The sequence below is a fragment of the Pleurodeles waltl genome, chromosome 1_2 (genome assembly GCF_031143425.1).
Source record: "Pleurodeles waltl isolate 20211129_DDA chromosome 1_2, aPleWal1.hap1.20221129, whole genome shotgun sequence".
Taxonomy (NCBI): domain Eukaryota; kingdom Metazoa; phylum Chordata; class Amphibia; order Caudata; family Salamandridae; genus Pleurodeles; species Pleurodeles waltl.
Window position 1 is genome coordinate 503,624,369 of NC_090437.1, and position 22,098 is coordinate 503,646,466.

Consider the following 22,098-nt stretch of genomic DNA (forward strand, 5'->3'; position numbering starts at 1 on the left):
AGTCCAGACGGAACTACCAAGCCAGGTCCTCACTGGACCGGAAACAAGCATCCTGGGACCGGTTTCAGGGTTTCACCCCTCATCAGCCAGGCTAGCTTGAATCCAGTGGCATGGGAAGCACGGGACCCACGTCTGGGCATACCCTTCCCACTTAGGGCGACAAAGCAAAAACAACAAGTGATGGACGGAATGCTGAACATTGTCAAACACTCACCCCCAGTCATAGATCTGGGTTTAATCCATCGTTCTTTTGCTCACCATGCCACCCCAGTTTGGACCCAGCCATATGCAAATCAGTCTTGACCCTGTTCCTCATGGGAACAGTCCAGACCGAACTGCCAAGCCAGGTCCTCACTGGACCGGAAACAAGCATCCTGGGACCGGTTTCGGGGTTTCACCCCTCATCAGCCAGGCTAGCTTGAATCCAGTGGCATGGGAAGCACGGGACCCACGTCTGGGCATACCCTTCCCACTGAGGGCGACAAAGCGAAAACAACAAGTGATGGACGGAATGCTGAATATTGTCAAACACTCACCCCCAGTCATAGATCTGGGTTTAATCCATCGTTCTTTTGCTCACCATGCCACCCCAGTTTGGACCCAGCCATATGCAAATCAGTCTTGACCCTGTTCCTCATTGGAACAGTCCAGACCGAACTGCCAAGCCAGGTCCTTCCCACTTAGGGCGACAAAGCAAAAACAACAAGTGATGGACGGAATGCTGAACATTCTCAAACACTCACCCCCAGTCATAGATCTGGGTTTAATCCATCGTTCTTTTGCTCACCATGCCACCCCAGTTTGGACCCAGCCATATGCAAATCAGTCTTGACCCTGTTCCTCATGGGAACAGTCCAGACCGAACTGCCAAGCCAGGTCCTCACTGGACCGGAAACAAGCATCCTGGGACCGGTTTCGGGGTTTCACCCCTCATCAGCCAGGCTAGCTTGAATCCAGTGGCATGGGAAGCACGGGACCCACGTCTGGGCATACCCTTCCCACTTAGGGCGACAAAGCAAAAACAACAAGTGATGGACGGAATGCTGAACATTGTCAAACACTCACCCCCAGTCATAGATCTGGGTTTAATCCATTGTTCTTTTGCTCACCATGCCACCCCAGTTTGGACCCAGCCATATGCAAATCAGTCTTGACCCTGTTCCTCATGGGAACAGTCCAGACCGAACTGCCAAGCCAGGTCCTCACTGGACCGGAAACAAGCATCCTGGGACCGGTTTCGGGGTTTCACCCCTCATCAGCCAGGCTAGCTTGAATCCAGTGGCATGGGAAGCACGGGACCCACGTCTGGGCATACCCTTCCCACTTAGGGCGACAAAGCAAAAACAACAAGTGATGGACGGAATGCTGAACATTGTCAAACACTCACCCCCAATCATAGATCTGGGTTTAATCCATCGTTCTTTTGCTCACCATGCCACCCCAGTTTGGACCCAGCCATATGCAAATCAGTCTTGACCCTGTTCCTCATGGGAACAGTCCAGACCGAACTGCCAAGCCAGGTCCTCACTGGACCGGAAACAAGTATCCTGGGACCGGTTTCGGGGTTTCACCCCTCATCAGCCAGGCTAGCTTGAATCCAGTGGCATGGGAAGCACGGGACCCACGTCTGGGCATACCATTCCCACTTAGAGCGACAAAGCAAAAACAACAAGTGATGGACGGAATGCTGAACATTGTAAAACACTCACCCCCAGTCATAGATCTGGGTTTAATCCATCGTTCTTTTGCTCACCATGCCACCCCAGTTTGTTCAGCATTCCGTCCATCACTTGTTGTTTTTGCTTTGTCGCCCTAAGTGGGAAGGGTATGCCCAGACGTGGGTCCCGTGCTTCCCATGCCACTGGATTCAAGCTAGCCTGGCTGATGAGGGGTGAAACCCCGAAACCGGTCCCAGGATGCTTGTTTCCGGTCCAGTGAGGACCTGGCTTGGCAGTTCGGTCTGGACTGTTCCCATGAGGAACAGGGTTAAGACTGATTTGCATATGGCTGGGTCCAAACTGGGGTGGCATGGTGAGCAAAAGAACGATGGATTAAACCCAGATCTATGACTGGGGGTGAGTGTTTGACAATGTTCAGCATTCCGTCCATCACTTGTTGTTTTTGCTTTGTCGCCCTAAGTGGGAAGGGTATGCCCAGACGTGGGTCCCGTGCTTCCCATGCCACTGGATTCAAGCTAGCCTGGCTGATGAGGGGTGAAACCCCGAAACCGGTCCCAGGATGCTTGTTTCCGGTCCAGTGAGGACCTGGCTTGGCAGTTCGGTCTGGACTGTTCCCATGAGGAACAGGGTCAAGACTGATTTGCATATGGCTGGGTCCAAACTGGGGTGGCATGGTGAGCAAAAGAACGATAGATTAAACCCAGATCTATGACTGGGGGTGAGTGTTTGACAATGTTCAGCATTCCGTCCATCACTTGTTGTTTTTGCTTTGTCGCCCTAAGTGGGAAGGGTATGCCCAGACGTGGGTCCCGTGCTTCCCATGCCACTGGATTCAAGCTAGCCTGGCTGATGAGGGGTGAAACCCCGAAACCGGTCCCAGGATGCTTGTTTCCGGTCCAGGGAGGACCTGGCTTAGCAGTTCGGTCTGGACTGTTCCCATGAGGAACAGGGTCAAGACTGATTTGCATATGGCTGGGTCCAAACTGGGGTGGCATGGTGAGCAAAAGAACGATGGATTAAACCCAGATCTATGACTGGGGGTGAGTGTTGGACAATGTTCAGCATTCCGTCCATCACTTGTTGTTTTTGCTTTGTCGCCCTAAGTGGGAATGGTATGCCCAGACGTGGGTCCCGTGCTTCCCATGCCACTGGATTCAAGCTAGCCTGGCTGATGAGGGGTGAAACCCCGAAACCGGTCCCAGGATACTTGTTTCCAGTCCAGTGAGGACCTGGCTTGGCAGTTCGGTCTGGACTGTTCCCATGAGGAACAGGGTCAAGACTGATTTGCATATGGCTGGGTCCAAACTGGGGTGGCATGGTGAGCAAAAGAACGATGGATTAAACCCAGATCTATGACTGGGGGTGAGTGTTTGACAATGTTCAGCATTCCGTCCATCACTTGTTGTTTTTGCTTTGTCGCCCTAAGTGGGAAGGGTATGCCCAGACGTGGGTCCCGTGCTTCCCATGCCACTGGATTCAAGCTAGCCTGGCTGATGAGGGGTGAAACCCCGAAACCGGTCCCAGGATGCTTGTTTCTGGTCCAGTGAGGACCTGGCTTGGCAGTTCGGTCTGGACTGTTCCCATGAGGAACAGGGTCAAGACTGATTTGCCTATGGCTGGGTCCAAACTGGGGTGGCATGGTGAGCAAAAGAACGATGGATTAAACCCAGATCTATGATTGGGGGTGAGTGTTTGACAATGTTCAGCATTCCGTCCATCACTTGTTGTTTTTGCTTTGTCGCCCTAAGTGGGAAGGGTATGCCCAGACGTGGGTCCCGTGCTTCCCATGCCACTGGATTCAAGCTAGCCTGGCTGATGAGGGGTGAAACCCCGAAACCGGTCCCAGGATGCTTGTTTCCGGTCCAGTGAGGACCTGGCTTGGCAGTTCGGTCTGGACTGTTCCCATGAGGAACAGGGTGAAGACTGATTTGCATATGGCTGGGTCCAAACTGGGGTGGCATGGTGAGCAAAAGAACGATAGATTAAACCCAGATCTATGACTGGGGGTGAGTGTTTGACAATGTTCAGCATTCCGTCCATCACTTGTTGTTTTTGCTTTGTCGTCCTAAGTGGGAAGGGTATGCCCAGACGTGGGTCCCGTGCTTCCCATGCCACTGGATTCAAGCTAGCCTGGCTGATGAGGGGTGAAACCCCGAAACCGGTCCCAGGATGCTTGTTTCCGGTCCAGTGAGGACCTGGCTTGGCAGTTCGGTCTGGACTGTTCCCATGAGGAACAGGGTCAAGACTGATTTGTATATGGCTGGGTCCAAACTGGGGTGGCATGGTGAGCAAAAGAACGATGGATTAAACCCAGATCTATGACTTGGGGTGAGTGTTGGACAATGTTCAGCATTCCGTCCATCACTTGTTGTTTTTGCTTTGTCGCCCTAAGTGGGAATGGTATGCCCAGACGTGGGTCCCGTGCTTCCCATACCACTGGATTCAAGCTAGCCTGGCTGATGAGTGGTGAAACCCCGAAACCGGTCCCAGGATGCTTGTTTCCGGTCCAGTGAGGACCTGGCTTGGCAGTTCGGTCTGGACTGTTCCCATGAGGAACAGGGTCAAGACTGATTTGCATATGGCTGGGTCCAAACTGGGGTGGCATGGTGAGCAAAAGAACGATGGATTAAACCCAGATCTATGACTGGGGGTGAGTGTTTGACAATGTTCAGCATTCCGTCCATCACTTGTTGTTTTTACACAAGAAAATGTAGTCATCCCAATTTCGAAAAAAGTGTGTCAAGGAGATCTTCACCACCTGTTTCAACGTACCTGTGCACTGTTCAGGAATTTGCAGGTTTTGTGCTAGAATATCAAAGTTGGAAATATCATTTGACATAAACATTGTGTCCTGAATATCATACAAAAATATCATCCCATTGAGGGTAGATTTTCTGCTGTTAACCACAGTGGGTTGATATGTTCATAAACAATATTTAGGGAACAATAGTTAAGTCAGACTATCTGCTGGCTATGATATTGTTTGTACAAAGCCATGTACGAGCATATGGAAAAACAGTGGGCCAAATTTAAAAGGCCCTAGAGCCTCTTAACACCACAATAGTGTCATTTTTTTTACACTAATGTGGCATTTAGGAGGCCATTCTACTTCGCCATATTGACAAAGTGGCACAATGCTAGCATTGTGCCACTTTATAACCCCTTGCGCCACATTATACCAGTGCCAGGTATGATGTATACAAGGGGGTCATTCCCATGCAGTGAGGCAGCAAAAAATGGAGCAGTGAAACCTGCAAGATTTCACTGCAACATTGTTTCCATCCTTTTTAACACCTGCAGGCAGGCATTAAAGTGACAGGCCCATAGTAGCCTATGGGCCACCATCGTGCTTTGCTGCACTAGTGCCATCATTTATGGCACAAATCCAGCAAAACACCACAATAGCATCATGAATGATGATGCTGTTGTGGAAACAAGAGCCATGGTACGGCTCAACCATAGTGTTGTTAGGTGGGGCAGGGGCGGTGCAAGAAAAGTGGTACATCAGGACCGAAGCACCACTTTCTTGTAGATCTGGCCCATTGAACTCATAGAGGCAGATTTAAGAGCCCCTAGCGCCTCCTTGCACCACATTAGTGTCATTGTTTTTACGCTAATGTGACCGAACGAGGCCAAAATCACCTCACCAAATTTACAAAGTGGCACAATGGATGCATTGCGCCACTTTGTAACCCTTTGAGCTACATTATGCCTGCGCCAGGCATAATGTAGGCAAAGGGGGCGTTCCCCCATTAAGAGAGCCGAACAAAATGGCGCAAATAAATCTAATGGATTTCTTTGCATCATTTTTTTCAGCACTTTTAATGCCTGCTCAGAGGAGGCTTGAAAAAGGAGGCACACCATTGTTAACAATGGGCCTAAATGGGTTTTGCAGGATTAGCCTCAACACTTTTGATGCTAATCCTGCAAATCTCCGAACTAGTATAAACATTTTTGACACTAGTTCCCCTAACTGCCGCCATGGTGCGCCGTATCTTAGATAAGGGCGCAAGAAAAGTGGTGCTGCATTCAACGCAGTGCCACTTTTCTTAAATCAAGCCTAGAATTTCTCAGAGTTAGTGGATGATCTGCACTGCTCAGAAACAGTGAACAGTGTTTGATTCTCTCTGTTGTGCAGCTGTGCTGATAGTAACTCATGCACTCACTCAGATAAATTCCTAGTTAAATGTACGTATCTTAGACAGTGCAGTTTCATGGGACATATGCACAAATGTGCCCTTCATGAGCACACTAAATCATGATGCGTGAATGCTGGTATCCCCACAATGCAGAATAGTATTCACCTATACAAGTATATAACTCCTATGTACAACTGCACATCTTCTGTTTCTTTTTCTCCACGGAAAAACGTTACCTTCTGGAGATAATCTTTCATCTAAACACCCACCAAGTTTGGAGGTGTTCTGTTCTCCTTCCCATCCTGGAAAGCAATTTACTCTAGCCTTTGCTAAAGCAGATCTCTTACTATTTAGGCTCGGAAAAGGGTCGTATGCCTGAGTTAGTGAGCAATTCACAGGTTTTGTCAGTATGGATTAGAGTGATGATCTGTCATTTGCCTTAGGTAAAGAAAAAAAATGATGGCTTGAATTAAACTCAGCCATTCGTAATTCCTCTGGACCGCATTCCAATCCATCATTCTTCTGTTCCACCTCAGACAGGAAGCAGCCATATGCAAATCAGTCTGTGATTTAGCAAATTGTAATACAATATGTATGCATAGTTTGAATGTTTCTAATGTGTTTTATTTGATTCTGATAATACTTTATATGTTATGCCTTGTAATATGCCAGTGCTTTAATCACTGCCATCAAGTTACACACATTTTTGGGTTGGCTGCACTAGCTCATGCTCTCCGAAGGGCAAATGAATGCTGGACACACCGCAAATAAGGCAAATAACACTTCTGCTTGCCTAGAAACATTTGATTTGTGTATAATATCTGCATATATAAACGGAATTCAGCTGTCGTGACAATTTAACGGGAATTTTTAAGATTAATATATGTTTCAGTCATAAATCAGAACTCCATCAGTCTAAATTTGCATGAGGCAGTAGCTGGCACACCGAAATGTTTAGCAAAATTAGATACTTGTGCCTAAAAGCAGAGGAGAATTTATCTAAAGGATTATAGTCTAGCACAAACGTTAGAAGAAATGAATTACAGAAATTAATTAACCAGCTCTATTGTAATATTGAAAGATGAAGCGAAATAGCAAATCGTCCTGCTTGCACTTTCCTTCATACATAAAACATGCCTAGACAAAGTCAATCGGTCTCGATTATTTTTTTAAACCATTGGGAGAAAATGAAAGAATGCGAGGTGGTGTGGAGCAGTGGGAGGAAGGAGAGCGACGCTTGGCCAGGCGCATCAAGGAGCCTGTGGAAAATGGGTGCAATGAGGGAAGGATGACTGGATAGCAGGAAGGAATGAGAGCGAGGGCCAGTTAGGAGCAAGGAGGAGTCTGTGGATAATGGACATACCAAGGGAAAGAGGGAAGGGCGGGAGGGAGCTTCAGTAGGGAGGAAGGAGGGTGAGGGGTAGCTGGTTCTTCTTGAAATAGGTTTAGGGTCTGAAGTGCAATAGTTGCAGGAAAGTTCACCTTAAATATTAGAGAATAACCACAAATGTATAATTTTATAGTTGTTCACGTCATTCGCACAGCCAGCTCCGATTGTACTGTTTGAGAAATCTCCACTTGCTCTTCCACTCCTTGTATTTAAAGATAGATTCTGATAATTGAAAGAGGGTCTGTCTATAGAGACTCAGAATGATTTTATGCATATGCTTGGTTGATTTTTGTGCACAGCGATTTTGGTATTGTTGCAGAATCGGGGATAAAACACTTGAGCATGTGTGATATTAGAAGGAGGATCTGAGTTTGGAAATTTAGGTGCACTTCTTTTACATGAAGGATAATTTGGTGATGATTTGAGAATTGGTGTGCTGGTGCATTTCTGGTTCCCTGTTCGATGGAGAACACTTTTGTTAGAAATGGGTCTTTGGTTGACAGTCAGGTTACCCCTGTTCAAGCAAGGACCCTCACTCTAGTCAAGGTAAAAGAGAATCACCCTCAGCTAACCCCTGCTTACCCCCTTGGTAGCTCGGCAGAGCAGTGGACTTAACTTCCGAGTGCTAGGTGTAAAGTATTTGTACCAACACACACAGTAAAACACTACTAAATGACACAACAACAGTTTGAAAAATAGGAAATATTTATCTAAACAAAAGAAGACCAAAACGAAAAAAATCCGACATACACAAGTCAAGTTATGAATTTTTAAAGATTAAGTTCAAAAATAGCGCTTAGAAACACAAATGCTTCGATGACGTGTTAACACGGCGTCGTAACGGAGCCATTCCCAAAAATCCGACACCAGCGGTGCCGGACACCGAGTCGCGTAGACCACCAGGTACAGTACCATTGGTGAAGATTGAAAACAAGTCGATGCGCGAAGTCGGGGATCGCGGTGTCTGTGCGAAACGTTGAATCCGTGCACTTCGAGCCACATCGGTTACGACATGGTGCGGTGACTTCCATGTAGTCGCGGACTTCGGCGGGGCTGCAGCGATGTTGGGCCTGCGAAGGTCGTCACGTTCCAGCAAAGATCACAGAGTTGGGTGCAGGCAGCGTCACCGGATTCAGCAGCGGCGGCAGTCCAAAGTGGTCCGAAGTCGATTTCCTTGGATTTCCACGAGCTTTCCTTTCAAGGGCCCAGGGACTGCATAGGGCACCACTTGTCAGAGCAGGAGTCTCTCCAGAGACTCCAGGTGCTGGCAGAGAGAAGTCTTTGCTGTCCCTGAGACTTCAAACAACAGGAGGCAAGCTCTAAATCAAGCCCTTGGAGATTTCTTCACAAGATGGAAGGCACACAAAGTCCAGTCTTTGCCCTCTTACTCTGGCAGAAGCAGCAACTGCTGGATAGCTCCACAAAGCACAGTCACAGGCAGGGCAGCTCTTCTTCCTCAGCTCTTCAGCTCTTCTCCAGGCAGAGGTTCCTCTTGTTTCCAGAAGTGTTCCTAAAGTCTGTAGTTTTGGGTGCCCTTCTTATACCCAATGTCTCCTTTGAAGTAGGCCTATTTCAAAGTAATGTCTCTACTGAATGTTAAATCCTGCCTTGCCCAGGCCAGGCCCCAGACACTCACCAGGGGACGGAGACTGCATTGTGTGAGGACAGGCACAGCCCTTTCAGGTGTAAGTGGCCACTACTCCCCTCCCTCCTAGCACAGTTGGCTCATCAGGAAATGCAGACTACACCCCAGCTCCCTTTGTGTCACTGTCTAGTGTGAGGTGCAACCACCCCAACTGTCAAACTAACCCAGACAGGGAAACCACAAACAGGCAGAGTCACAGAAATGGTATAAGCAAGAAAATGCTTGCTTTCTAAAAGTGGCATTTTCAAACACACAATCTTAAAATCTGCTTTACAAAAAGATGTATTTTTAAATTGTGAGCTCAGAGACCCCAAACTCCACATGTCCATCCGCTCCCGAAGGGAATCTACACTGAGAGGGACAGGCCTTGCAACAGTGAAAAACGAATTATTTCACTGTCAGAACATATAAAACACATCACTATATGTCCTACCTTAACCATACACTGCACCCTGCCCTCAGGGCTACCTAGGGCCTACCTTAGGGGTGTCTGACATGTAAAAAAAGGGAAGGTTTAGGCCTGGCAAGTGGGTACACTTGCCAAGTCGAAATTACAGTTAAAACTGCACACACAGACAGTGCAGTAGCAGGTCTGAGACATGATTACAGAGCTACTTATGTGGGTGGCACAACCAGTGCTGCAGGCCCACTAGTAGCATTTGATTTACAGGCCCTCGCACTTCTAGTGCACCTTACTAGGGACTTACTAATAAATCAAATATGCCAGTCATGGATAAACCACTCAACCATACAATTTACACAGAGAGCATATGCACTTTAGCACTGGATAGCAGTGGTAAAGGGCTCAGAGTTCAAAAGCCAACAGCAACAGGTCAGAAAAAATAGGAGGCAAAAAGATTGGGGATGACCTTGCACAAAAAAACAAGTTGAACAATTTTCATTTGGAGAGCTTGAAGAAAAGCATCCCTGGTAGGCGAGCTGAAGAATAATCTGACAAATAGTAGATAGATGCATTTCTGCTATTTGAACGAGGCCCTGGGTATTGGAACATATTGGGGGTCATTCTGACCCTGGCGGGCCAACGACCGCGGAAGCACCGCCAACAGGCTGGCGGTGCTTCCTGGCCAATTCTGACCGCGGCGGTAAAGCCGCGATCAGAAAAGGGAAACCGGCGGTTTCCCGCCGGTTTTCCCCTGGCCATAGGAATCCTCCATGGCGGCGCTTCAAGCAGCGCCGCCATGGGGATTCCGACCCCCTTCCCGCCATCCTGTTCCTGGTGGTTCTTACCGCCAGGAACAGGATGGCGGGAACGGGTGTCGTGGGGCCCCTGGGGGCCCCTGCACTGCCCATGCCACTGGCATGGGCAGTGCAGGGGCCCCCTAACAGGGCCCCATAATGATTTTCAGTGTCTGCTTAGCAGACACTGAAAATCGCGACGGGTGCCACTGCACCCGTGGCACCCCAGCAACTCCGCCGGCTCCATTCGGAGCCGGATTCATCGTTGCTGGGTCTTTCCCGCTGGGCGGGCGGCCTTTTGGCAGTCGCCCGCCCAGCGGGAAAGTCAGAATGACCGCCGCGGTCATTTGACCGTGGTGCGGTCTTCTGGCGGGGGAACTTTGGCGGGCGTTGGAATGACCCCCATTATGTTTTTGTGTTTGAGATGATTAGCTGAATTTTTATTTAATTGAGTGTCTGGGTTCTTAGTTCTGGTTGATTTCTTGTACTTGAAGGAGGGTCTGAATATTAGAGTGCAGATGCATTTCTGCAACATGATCCATAATGGCGGATACTGCTCACCGGAGAGTGATCTTGGTGAGGAGTATGGGCAGTTCCTCTTACTTGAAGGGTTTTGTGGGTGTTGGATCATGGGTTGACCTGGATCTGTGATGGTGTGTTTTGCCATTGATGTAATGCAGCCGTCAATTGAAGCTTGATTGTGTTTAATTGTTTGTGAAATTATGGTGTTACCTTCTTAGGCTGAGAGCCAATAGCATCAGCACCTTCTCCAAAGAATAGTGAAACAGCTGCAACCTTGGTACTATAACAACATGCTTCTGAGGTAAAATAGTTGCAGGTAGGAGAATCATAGTTGGGAAGGCTTATGTTCCAATCTAGGTCCTCACCAGACTCCTCACATGACATTTGAAGCACCCCTTATTTGACTAGTACTTGACCCCTTTCCGAGGACTAGATGTCAGTATTTGCATTAGTCAGAAGAAAGTCAATTTATGTGAGATATTGAGAACTTGCATTTTTCAAACGGAAATCAGTTCTGTGACACCATGAGTTCCTGTACTCTCAGAAAGAAATCCTTGTACATCACTTGCACATCTCAGATAAAATCCATTGCTGTTAGACAATGAGTGTCTGCTATGCTTAGACCAGGCGCATGAGACATTAGTAGCACGTATCCAACTTAATATTGCACTTGTCAGCAATGGCTTTCCTGAGAGGATGGACACATTCACTTCTCAGGAATAGATATCATGAGCCAGGCAGTACTGCACTGATCAGAATTAGGTGTCTGTGAACAATGAGTGCCTCTATGTCTCAGAAGCAAATACTGTCTTTGTGTGTGGGTACCTGCACTTGTCAACATTAGGTACTGAAACTGTTCATGCCTTTCCCAGAAAAGGGTGCTGAGGGACAACAGGAACTGCTGCTCCTAAGAAGTAAGTGCTGTCAGTGAGCATCCACATTTCTGAAAACTAGGTGCAACCTGACAGTGAGTACTTGCACTTCTCAAAAGTGGGCACTGTGTATTAGTGAGGACTTGCACTTGCCAGAAATAAGTACTGTGCTTCACTAAGAACCTGCACCTCTAAGATACAAGTATTTTGACACATTGTGTCATGTTCCAGTGTCCACAGTGGGCAGAGTGGACCCTCATTGCAGGGTTTCCTTACAGGTACTTGGAATATCCAAGGATCTCCTACAGCTCCTGAACTGAGGAGTGACACATGTCTTGTGTGGAAGCAAGATATGTCTTGCCCACATTCCTCTACTGTGACTGTTCGAAAATAGCTTGCTCCCACATTGGGTAGAACCACTGTGGTGTAGAAGTAGCCTCTCCGTGCATGCCACACTAAAGCTTGCATGATGACCATATCATAGTAGCCATAATGCAGACCTGCTTTGCACTGCTCTGTGTTCTGAAGCCATAAATCCTGCATCTAGAGGAAGGGTGGGTCAACAGATATGGTGAATTACAGGCTTTAAGTCAGGCTGAACTATCAAGCTCCTATTGACTTTGAAGTGCGTTCTCGGACACAAATTCAGGAATTAGATAAACCTAACAGGCATGAATAGGGAGAGCAGAATTTGAATTGTAAGGAGTGCAGCAGCTCTTGAGTGAGGAGCAATCCATTAGAAACGAAAGAGGTCTGCACATATGAATTGAGAAACGTTGGCACCACTGGCACAGTAGACTAATTGAAAGGGTCTGTGCAGAGATCTGTAAGGGCGGGGATTCAGGGTACTGACAACGCTTGCTGGGTAGCACATCACCAGTAGGGTATGAAGGTTTTCCTTAAAGAGAGTTGTGAAAGCTGATTCAGCACTAAAGTAACAGGGAGTTCAGTATATATGCAGCGAGGAGCTTTGGCATTGTTGGATCCATGCTTGAGTAGCAGGGTGTGGGTCGGTCTGAATCGAGGCAAACTATTAAAGAGGCCCAGGACCAGAATAGAAGGAACTAAAGCAGTTATGTTTTGAGGAGCATTGGCAGAGTGTACTCAGTACTGGAGTACCAATGGTTCAGAAGGTCTGGTATGAAGGGAGTTAACAGAGCATTCCTAATAATAGAATAGCTGGGTATGCTTCTGGCCTACACATGGGAACATTGACCTAGCTATTCCACTCCTTGAATTACAAAGATCCCTGTGGTTATAAATTGACAAGATTTGACAGAACTGTCCCACTTTTTGAGTACCTGGGTTCTGCAAGTCCATGCACAAGAAGCATTGATTTAGCTGTGCAGAGCACTGAATATACAAGCGTAATAGCTAAAATTGAGGAATATGGAATGTATAGACATGTCAACAAGGCATAGTATAATGAGGTGGTATTGTGATAGCTCACTACTGACGTTGCAAGAGGGGCTATGGGTCAGAAATAAGATACATGATCAGAGCTCTGCGGGGGACTTGGGCTAATACAAAACACAATTGTACACATTATGCCATGGTGTGGTGTTCAGCAGTTCGAGGGCACCTGACACAGCAGTATGTACCTCAGGTCACAAATGATAAGTAGGGCTGACCTGACAGACGGCGCCAAGGATCCTATGTTCAAGATTGAGGTACGTATAGGTGGTGAAGAACGTAGGTTTTCTCCTGTAATGCACTTTGTAAATTGCATTGTCTGGCATCATTGTAATGGAAATTAATTGTTGACCCCTGCCTGTGAAAGGGCAATCCATACTTGTTCTGATAGCGATTACTTTTATTGTCTACTGGCTCGATATCAAGGAGCTTTACAGAGCTATGTGAAGCTCAAAGGCTTCAGAAGAGCTAATCGAGGTGCTTTGGCAGAACATTTGTAGGAGGACAGTACCTGTTGTAAATACAGAATGAGATAAATGGTCATGTTTTAGCACGGTGTCCTAAAGATCACCCCACTTTCTCCACTATACTGGGGACCCCTCGTATTCTCAGAGCTGCTGAGCAGACCGAGCATGATCTTACAAAGTATCCCTTTGCACATAACTGTAGCAGTATTGCCTGTAATAGAGCGAATTCTGTTGCAGTTCACTGTTTGGTACACTGTAAATAGCAGGTGTCATTACTCATCTGTATTCACCTCATCACTTTGAGATGGATAAAACTCTCAGCCAGCAATACAAAGATTGAATCCTTTTAATCTGCAGACTGCGCACGGGTTTTTCAACAATCAATCTACAAAACTACCTCACATTTGAAAAGAGCAATGACCTATAGCCCATAAAAAAAACCTCTTGCTTCGTCTCCTCTCACTGGGCCCTTAGCCAAACAGAACGTCTGGGTTTGGTCGGAGCCCTGCCCAGTAGCTTCAGCTGTTTCATCCAATGGTTCATTCACTTTCCATTGTCAAAGCCCCATCGTCAAAGTTTAGCACTTCCTGTAAATAGTGGCATTCGTGCAACAGTGAATGTTTAAACGTGTATTTTTATCTGCCCACAACCAATGTTTCACTGCAAACAAGTTTTTAAAGATCACTTGACTTACTGGTGCATTTTCTTCTTTTAGTTTACATTTTAGGTAAAATGAAGAGTGACACCAGAATTTAAACCAGGCACCGCGTGATCTATAGTCTTAAGGTCTACAACTTCACTGTATCACTATCTCGAGAGCATAGTGAAAGTGGATGAATGCAATCGTACACACTTAAGAGGGAGGGGTGATGATTGTCGCAAGAGAGAGAACTGAGGGAGAAGTGGAGGTAAAAGGGAGATAGAAAGTGTTCTAATGTATAAATAAAATGTTATTGGTTTTCTTGATTTGATTAAAACTGGAAGGGAAATAAACACATGGACAGAAAATTTACATTTAACTATGCCCTCAACAGACGACAAAACCTTGATTATCCTTGGCGTTTTCCTGGGAAATATGGTCCAAAAGAGAACCTGTTTCTTCAACTCTATCCTATTAATGGCAATAATTACCAAAGGATTAAAATGGGACAGTCCGATGAACGGGTACATGTGTGCGTTACAATTCGGGCAACGGAGAGCTAAGTATCGTAGTTCAAAGAGGGCGTCGTGGGAGGTAACATTGAACTAAAAAACAGAAGGGCAAAAAAGAACAAGGGGCAGGACTCCCATCTAATGCTAAAATGCATATTCTATGGAAACATGAAAAACAAAGAATAGTTCCTTGACAACAGCAGAGGAAGGATACAGCTCATTCATTCAAAACATAGTGGAATACAAACAATTCTCTGGGCTGAACAAACATAAACTAGAGAGGAAAGCCATGGAATTAGGATTAGGGTACTGGAATAGACAAGGAAGCCATTGAGGAATGAGCAAGAGACAGACGCAAACCTACTCTAAGTACGTGTAAAGTATTAACCTTCACGACAACCAACTAAAACTCTATAAAGTGATCTAAAAACAAGAGAGGAAAACATAGAAAACTAAACAAAGTTGAGATCTGTCTGAGGATTTACCCAAAAAACAACTTCAACAAATAAGCTTTTAAAAAATGTGCTTTGATGTGATTCGATAAGCTGCTATACATGAATATAGCATACACAACACATCCATATTAAACTGCCTATACCTTTACTGTCGAGCCTTTAATAGCTGCCCCTCTGGTCCCTCCTCTCAGTGTAGGAGGCTGGCCTGGTTTCTAGTGGGTACCTAAGGTACTTACACCTTATACTAGACCCATGTAGCCCTTATTAGTGAAATTAAGTCAGTGTCTAGAAGCCAGGCTCTCTAGGGGTAGTGTGGATGAGCAGCCAAGGCCTAAGTAGGAGACATTCAAAGCTCATGCAATACCACTGTAGTCACACAGTACTCACACAAATCAAAGATAATACTCAGTGTTACAAAAATAAAGGTACTTTATTTTGGTGATACAAATGCCAAAAATACCTTAGAGACTATACTCCCTTAGGAGGTAAGTAATAGACACAGTACATACAATAGAATGCTGAATTAGCTGTAGAACCAGTGTAGAAAACAGTGCAAATAGTTAAAATCACAATAGTTAGAAATGGGCCTGGGGGAACACAAACCATATACTAAGAAGGTGGAATGTGAAAGTTGGTTTCCCACCTATGCAAGGGTAGGTTGTAGAGGGGCTCTGGGAGTGGTAGAAAACACCAAAGGTAAGTAATAGAACCCATTCCAGAGCCCAGAAAAGCAGGAGTAAATCACAGTAACTTTCCTAGAACACACAAGAACACGAGAAAGAAGATAGTGCAAGACCCAGAAAAGACTGCAAGAGACCAACAATGGATTCCTGGACCTGAAGACCTGTGGAAGAAGGGGAGCAAGTCCAAAAAGCACTGAGGAGTCCAGGGAGAAGAGGAGCCCCTGCTAACCCAGATGAAGGTGCAAAAGAAGAACCACAGGTGAAGAAGAACAGTCAGTACTGCACCCAAGAAGACGGATGTGGGTTCCTGGTTGGTGCAGATGATACCCCACGCCGGCTGGATGATTGCAGTCTGGTTTGCGTCACTGGATTCTGCCAACAAGCTTTCACACAGGCTGCAATGGCAGTTCTGTAGAAGCCTTTGCATGGGCTCCCTTGGGTGGCAAAGGAAATGCTGCAGACCATAGGGATCCCCTGAAATTCCAATGCCTTGAGTACCTGTGTACTGTATACTAGGGACTTATAAGGGGTGGCCAGTAGGCCAATTTTGAGTGAAATACTGGGTTGCCAGTATGCAGTGACAAACTTTAGGGGGGAGAGAGCATAAGCACTGTTGACCTGGTTAGCAAGATCCCAGTGACACAGCAAAACACACTGAAAGCAGGCAGAAATTAGGGGTAACATGCCAAAAAGAGGGTACTTTCCTACACTCATTTGGCTGTGTTCTCCACTACATGCATCAGTAGAATTTCCACTTTGGAATACAATGATGGAACAGAATACAGTAATGACAAACACAGCATCACAGTTACTGTCTGCAAGGAAAGCGTGGACCTAATAAAGTTGAAAGGCGGAGACCATGTTTATGGTATTGTACATGCACAGCGTCTACTACAATACCTGGGTCATCCGATAATATTCAGAGATGAATGAACCAAAACTCTCTTAGTTATATTATCGAATTACAGCTTAGTATTTTTGTGAATACAATGCTTACTATTCAAAAACAGTTTAAGAGAAAAGGGAGAGAATATACAGACAAAACAAATCACAAAAAGTACAAAAATGGATTCAATAAAAACAGATCTACCTGTGGGGGTGTGACTTAGCAGCCAGCATGGCGGCCGAGCACACTCTGTGCTGACACCTACATCGTTTAAACATTGCACATCCTGCAACATATTGACAAGTCAAGTGCATTAGTGCCTGACCAAGTCCCTTAATTGCCTCTAAGGGGCCACAGTGGAAAGCAGGACCGTGGGCCTACTGAATATTGAGGAGTAGGCATAGGCACATCGAGGGACCAAGGCATTCAACAGGAGGAGCTGCGGGCTTGCCGGCCATGCCCTACAGGAGCCAGGAGCAGTGAGTGAGGTCCTCTGATGGCCTAGTGTGCAGAGACAGGCCACCAGGGAGGGTGGCAACAGTGGCCCCACCCCAACAGGAACAGACTGGTAGAGTGCCCTGTCTCCCAACAGGTGGGACCATAGAGAAGAAGTGACATGAGCCCCAGGAACTAAGTTGGCACATGTCTGGGAGGTGACTTGGACCAGAGTAGAAAGAACTCATGATGCTGTGGAGGAGGAGCTGGTGATCGGCTGCCCAGGCCAGGAGCTGGAGCGAGAGTAGAGAACTCCTGAAAACAGGCCTGTCCCTGGCAAAGCACCACAAGTTGGTAGTAAGATCTATCTCCCCAAATGGTGTGCGCAAAGAAGCAGGAGCAGCTAGAATCTCCCCATAGCAAAGTCGGCATGGCCTGGAGGTATTGAGTGGAACTTTCCTCATCTTGGACCCACTGGAGTGGTGGGTGAAAGGGAGCCACTAGAGATCAGTGCATGGAGCATTGGACAAGCGGTGGCCCACAGAGATTTTGATCATGGGCCACAAGGTTGGAGGACTCACACTCAGCTTGCTGTTTTGTGCTGGGGGTCCTACAGACACATCCTGGGCCTGTTGGGGCAAGATAGAATGAGAGGCTGGTAGTGACCCCTGGAATCTTTTGAATACATACTTCTTGGGTGTCAACAACCCTGAACCGCTTCCTGATAATCTGGTGAAAAACAGGGCAACAGTTCCTGGCCAAAGTAAGAAAAATAACTCTGCTGAGCCCTCTACTCCCCTGGAAGGGCATGGAACTGGGTTAACATGGAGGGCCCGGTGTAGCCTGAAAAACAAATTTCTCTGGCAGTGATACTCCAGGAAATAAAAGGCACCTGTAAAGACCTAAATGAAAAGATTGGTAGAGTAGGAGTGGAGTTCTCTCTCCTCAGAGAAGACCTGTAGAACCTGTTGGCCTGCACAAATGAAGAAGTGAGCATACATTTGACTTTGAAAGATGGAGTGAGCCCCACTCTCCACGAAATTAAATGGCTGTGGGCATTGACTGATCAGCTCAAAAGGAGAGCAGAAGATAGAGGGGGAAGGTCTCACTACATCAACCTCCGGACTGTGGGTCTTAAGGAGGGAGCAGAGGGCCAAAAGCATGAGACCTTCTTTGCTGATTGGTTCAGGTCCTGGATTGGGGTGGTGGATATGTCAACATGCTTCTTTTTAGAAAGTGGCCTACAAAGCACTGGTGTCCATGCCGCCTCCTGGAGCACTACCCTGCCCAGTTATCATCAGATTGCTCCACTATGCTGAGAGGAATGTGATCCTTCTGCAAGTAAGACTCCAAATAGACCTGCGTTGTGCAAATGCAGCGTTTATTTTGTTTCCTGATTGCACCAACAATGTGCAAGCCCGGATTAAGTCCTTCCTGGAGGTGAAATTAAAGCTTTAGAGCCTATAACTGCAATACATTTTGCTCTATCCTGATAGACTAAAGATATGTTTTCTTTGACACTCCTGAGGCAGTGTGGGACTGACTGGAAGTCACTCCCCCAAATCACCACAGCTCGAATGACAACTGGGAAAGCTGAGGTGATGGTGTGGGTTGCACCTCTCCACCAACGAAAAACTCCAAATGCTGCACTAGATGACTACAGCGCTTGAGGCAACGTGGTGTAGGTGGGGTAAGAGGCTCATCGTCTGTGGAGTATGGGGAGGACACCAGTCAGGGTGCTCACCAGAAGGCAGTGACTGGGCTCTATGCTAATTAGTGCTCTCAAGGATTCAACAGACTTTGTCCAAGAAGGCGATGAGGGAGGTCACTTAGTTTAGTACAATGATTTGGCAGATGTGATACTGGACAATTCCCCCTGCAAAGGAAGAACTTTATCAGATTCATTCTTTCCATGTTCTTGTTCATGTTTAGTGGTTAAGGGGTTATGTGGGTGACAGATGCTTCATGTTTAGAAGTGTGGGGTGCAGGGAAGATGGGGCAGTTGGGGGGTTGCAATGTGACGGGGTGGCCCATGCAGGCAACAGATACTATTTGGTTCTCTTGTGACCCACCATGGATCAGAACCCCAGGTTCTTATCCCATTGGCTGAGCACATGGAATGGTAATTGACTCAATGTTGGAGTTAAGAGGGGATGATGTTATGCCAAGCTAAGGAGAGGCCCTGCTGGTGCTTCTTCTAAGGTACTTTTTTAATGGGCAATAACTGCAATCTGCTGTGCCTCTACGGCTTTAACTTTGTCTACTATGCAGGGTTTACCAGGGGATGAAAGGTGGTGGCTATTTTCTTACACATGGTGTTCACTATGGTGGTTGATGACACAGTGGCAGACGCCCCGGGGTGATACATGCAAGCCAAAAGTACTATAGAAGAAAGGCCCAGTCTTGGCCTCTTGATATACCTCCGTAAAAAAAATATTGACCAGGGATTTTCATTTTCGAGTTGTTTTTTGTATCATTAGAGAAGTAATATAGCTGAGGTAGACATTGCTAATCCAGGCCAATTTTTTCTGGACAATATTTTTAAAAGGGCGGATGTGTTGCAGTGATGATGGAGAGACACAATCTGTAGAATGGCACCTTACCTTCAACATCAGGCAGAGACTGCCCCTGATGAACAGGGTCGGTGCCAGTAAGAGGCGGTGCGGCAGGCTTTGAAACAAAAGTTGCTTAACAGACTGAAAGCAACGTTATCTGCAACACAGCACTTTCTTTATAAATTCGGAAACAAATCTGGCAAGCTTATTTATTGGTTAGACAACCATGAAGCTGGGGCAAGGTTGGTGCTGAAGCACAGGAATGCCGAAGAAAACACGGTCCGCAAGGTGTGAGGGACTGCAGAAGTCTTCTCAGGTTACTACGAGGCATTATACAAAGCGCCACCCACTAGATGGGCGGGCTCTGATAATGCCCAGGCTCACTGCTGAAGAGCAAACAGAACTAGACCTTCAAATTGAGGTCAAAGAGTTGTGACTGGTCCTGCAAGGCATGCATGCCCTGGGTTCCAACGGTTTGCTGGCAAAATTCTTAAATAAAACCACAAGTGTCACAGCATACTCAATGCTTGACAAGTTCCAAGTGGCCTCTGCACTGGGGCATTCTCTACAGACATTAGCAGAGTCCCACTGGTGGGTGTCCATAAATCAAGCAAGCCTCCTGCAGACTATGCATCTTACAGACCATTCACGTTGATCAACATAGAGGTCAAGATGCTGGCAAAGGTGATGGTCATGACACTGGCCAAAGTGATACGCTCATTAATATCTAGGAACCAAAATGGTTTTACGCCACACAGGAAGACCAGGCACAATATTAGAAGGCTGCATGTTGTGTTGGCACAGGCACAGGAGGTTTCCAAACCTATATATATATATATATATATATATATAGTTCAACTCAACTTCGAGAAACCTGTTAACGACATGGAATGACCTTCCCTCTATGAAGTGCTGCAACATATGAACTTTGGACTGAACTTTCGGAGATGTGTCCAATTACTCTTCGAAGACCTGTGGACAATGGTTACTATGTCACTCTGTCCTGTAGCTCCCCTATCCAAAGGGGCACCAGATAGGGCTGCCTCTTATCTCTGTACCTGTTTGCACTGGTTATCGAGCTGCTGGCTGAGTGCGTAAGTTGGGATGCACAGATCTGAGGACTAAGGAAGAGGGAGGGAATAGAGGATCGCATCCCACTCCACGTGGATGATGTACTGCTGGGAGGTTTCAGGCCTATGAGTCAACTGGAGTAAATCATCCCTAACATTGCTGTCTGGCACTGCTACTCCTCCAGTCCTGCATATTGGATATTCGAGATCTCAAAAGTGTGTCCAGAGTGTTCACTTTTTCAGGGATGTGAATGCCTGCAGAACCTGAGACCTGCTGGGAACTTAACTTCATTCCCCTGGAATGCAAGATCAAGAGCCACATGGCATGCTGGGGCATGCTCCCTTTGAATATACTGGGCTCATTTCCCTCTTAAAAATGACAGTGATCCAACAATTGTTACATACTCTGCAAAACTGCATGCACAGGATTTCAAAACTGCAGGCACTTATTGACCCCTACCTCTGGGGCGGGACTCTCCAAAGGGTTGCCTTTGAAAATGTATGCAAGCAAGATACTATGAAGGTTTGGGGGCAGTGAATGTCCAGCTATATTACTGGATGTCACAGCTGCTGCTGATTAATGACTGGCCTTTCATGGACCGAGATCATCCGGAAGTCTGCTTGGAATTGATTAGATTTCGGGATTCTGCACCCTGGTCGTTGCTTTATGGCACAGAGATCCAACGTTGTCTGTATCACATTACAGCAGTGCCCATAGACTGCTGCCACAGGGTAGTCGAAATGGATGGAGGAGCCACCAGGCCCACTAAGGATACACCATTGTGGGTAGATTTCTGGTTAAAATCATCCACACCACTACAACAGTTTCAGAAATTGGACAATTGGGCACCTCCAGGCTGGGTAGTGGTTGGGCACACAGAAATATGCTCTCCTTTGCGCAACTAAGTAAAGAATGTGAGTCACATTTGTGCTAATTCTTCTTGTATCTGCAGCTGCAACACACTTTGGAATATCAAGAGAAAGCCTCTGACCCACTTTTCAACTTCAAGTCATTGGAACACAAACTCCCCTGGGAGAGATCAGAGCAAAGGGTGGTTCGCGTTTGTACAAGTTGCTAATTGTAAATGTGCAAGAGCTGGTGACAAAACTGCAGGGGCGGTGGCAGGATGATGTCAGAGAGGTGGATGGGGAGAACTGGGTCGAGGCAACAATGGCAGCCAGGAAATTGGTCATCCCTGCTAGGTTGCGGTTGATCCATTCTAAATACTGCCACCAAATCCGCTCCAAGCCAAATGGGTTTTGGAAAATGGGGAGGTGGCAGGCCCAGAGTGCCTCAGGTGTGGAGCAGCAAGGGGCACGTGGATCCATACAATATGGAAATGGCCAGTCATCTATCCCTATTTGTCTAGAATCCTCCGAACACTAGAAGACCCTAAGATGACGTTCCTGGGGATGGTTGTGGGATGGGATAGACTACTGAGCAAAAACACATTGGTGGGCATTGGCTGTGTGCTGGCTAAGCAGGATATAGCTAAACTCTAGAGATCAGAGGTGCCTCGCTGTTCAGGGTTTGGTTG

General features: G+C 46.8%; 1 protein-coding gene across 1 annotated transcript in view; it reads left to right on the top strand.

Annotated features, from left to right (window-relative positions):
* TACR3 (tachykinin receptor 3) overlaps positions 1 to 22,098 on the top strand; it is a 1,184,508-nt gene that overhangs the window by 1,035,249 nt on the left and 127,161 nt on the right. The window lies entirely within an intron of this gene.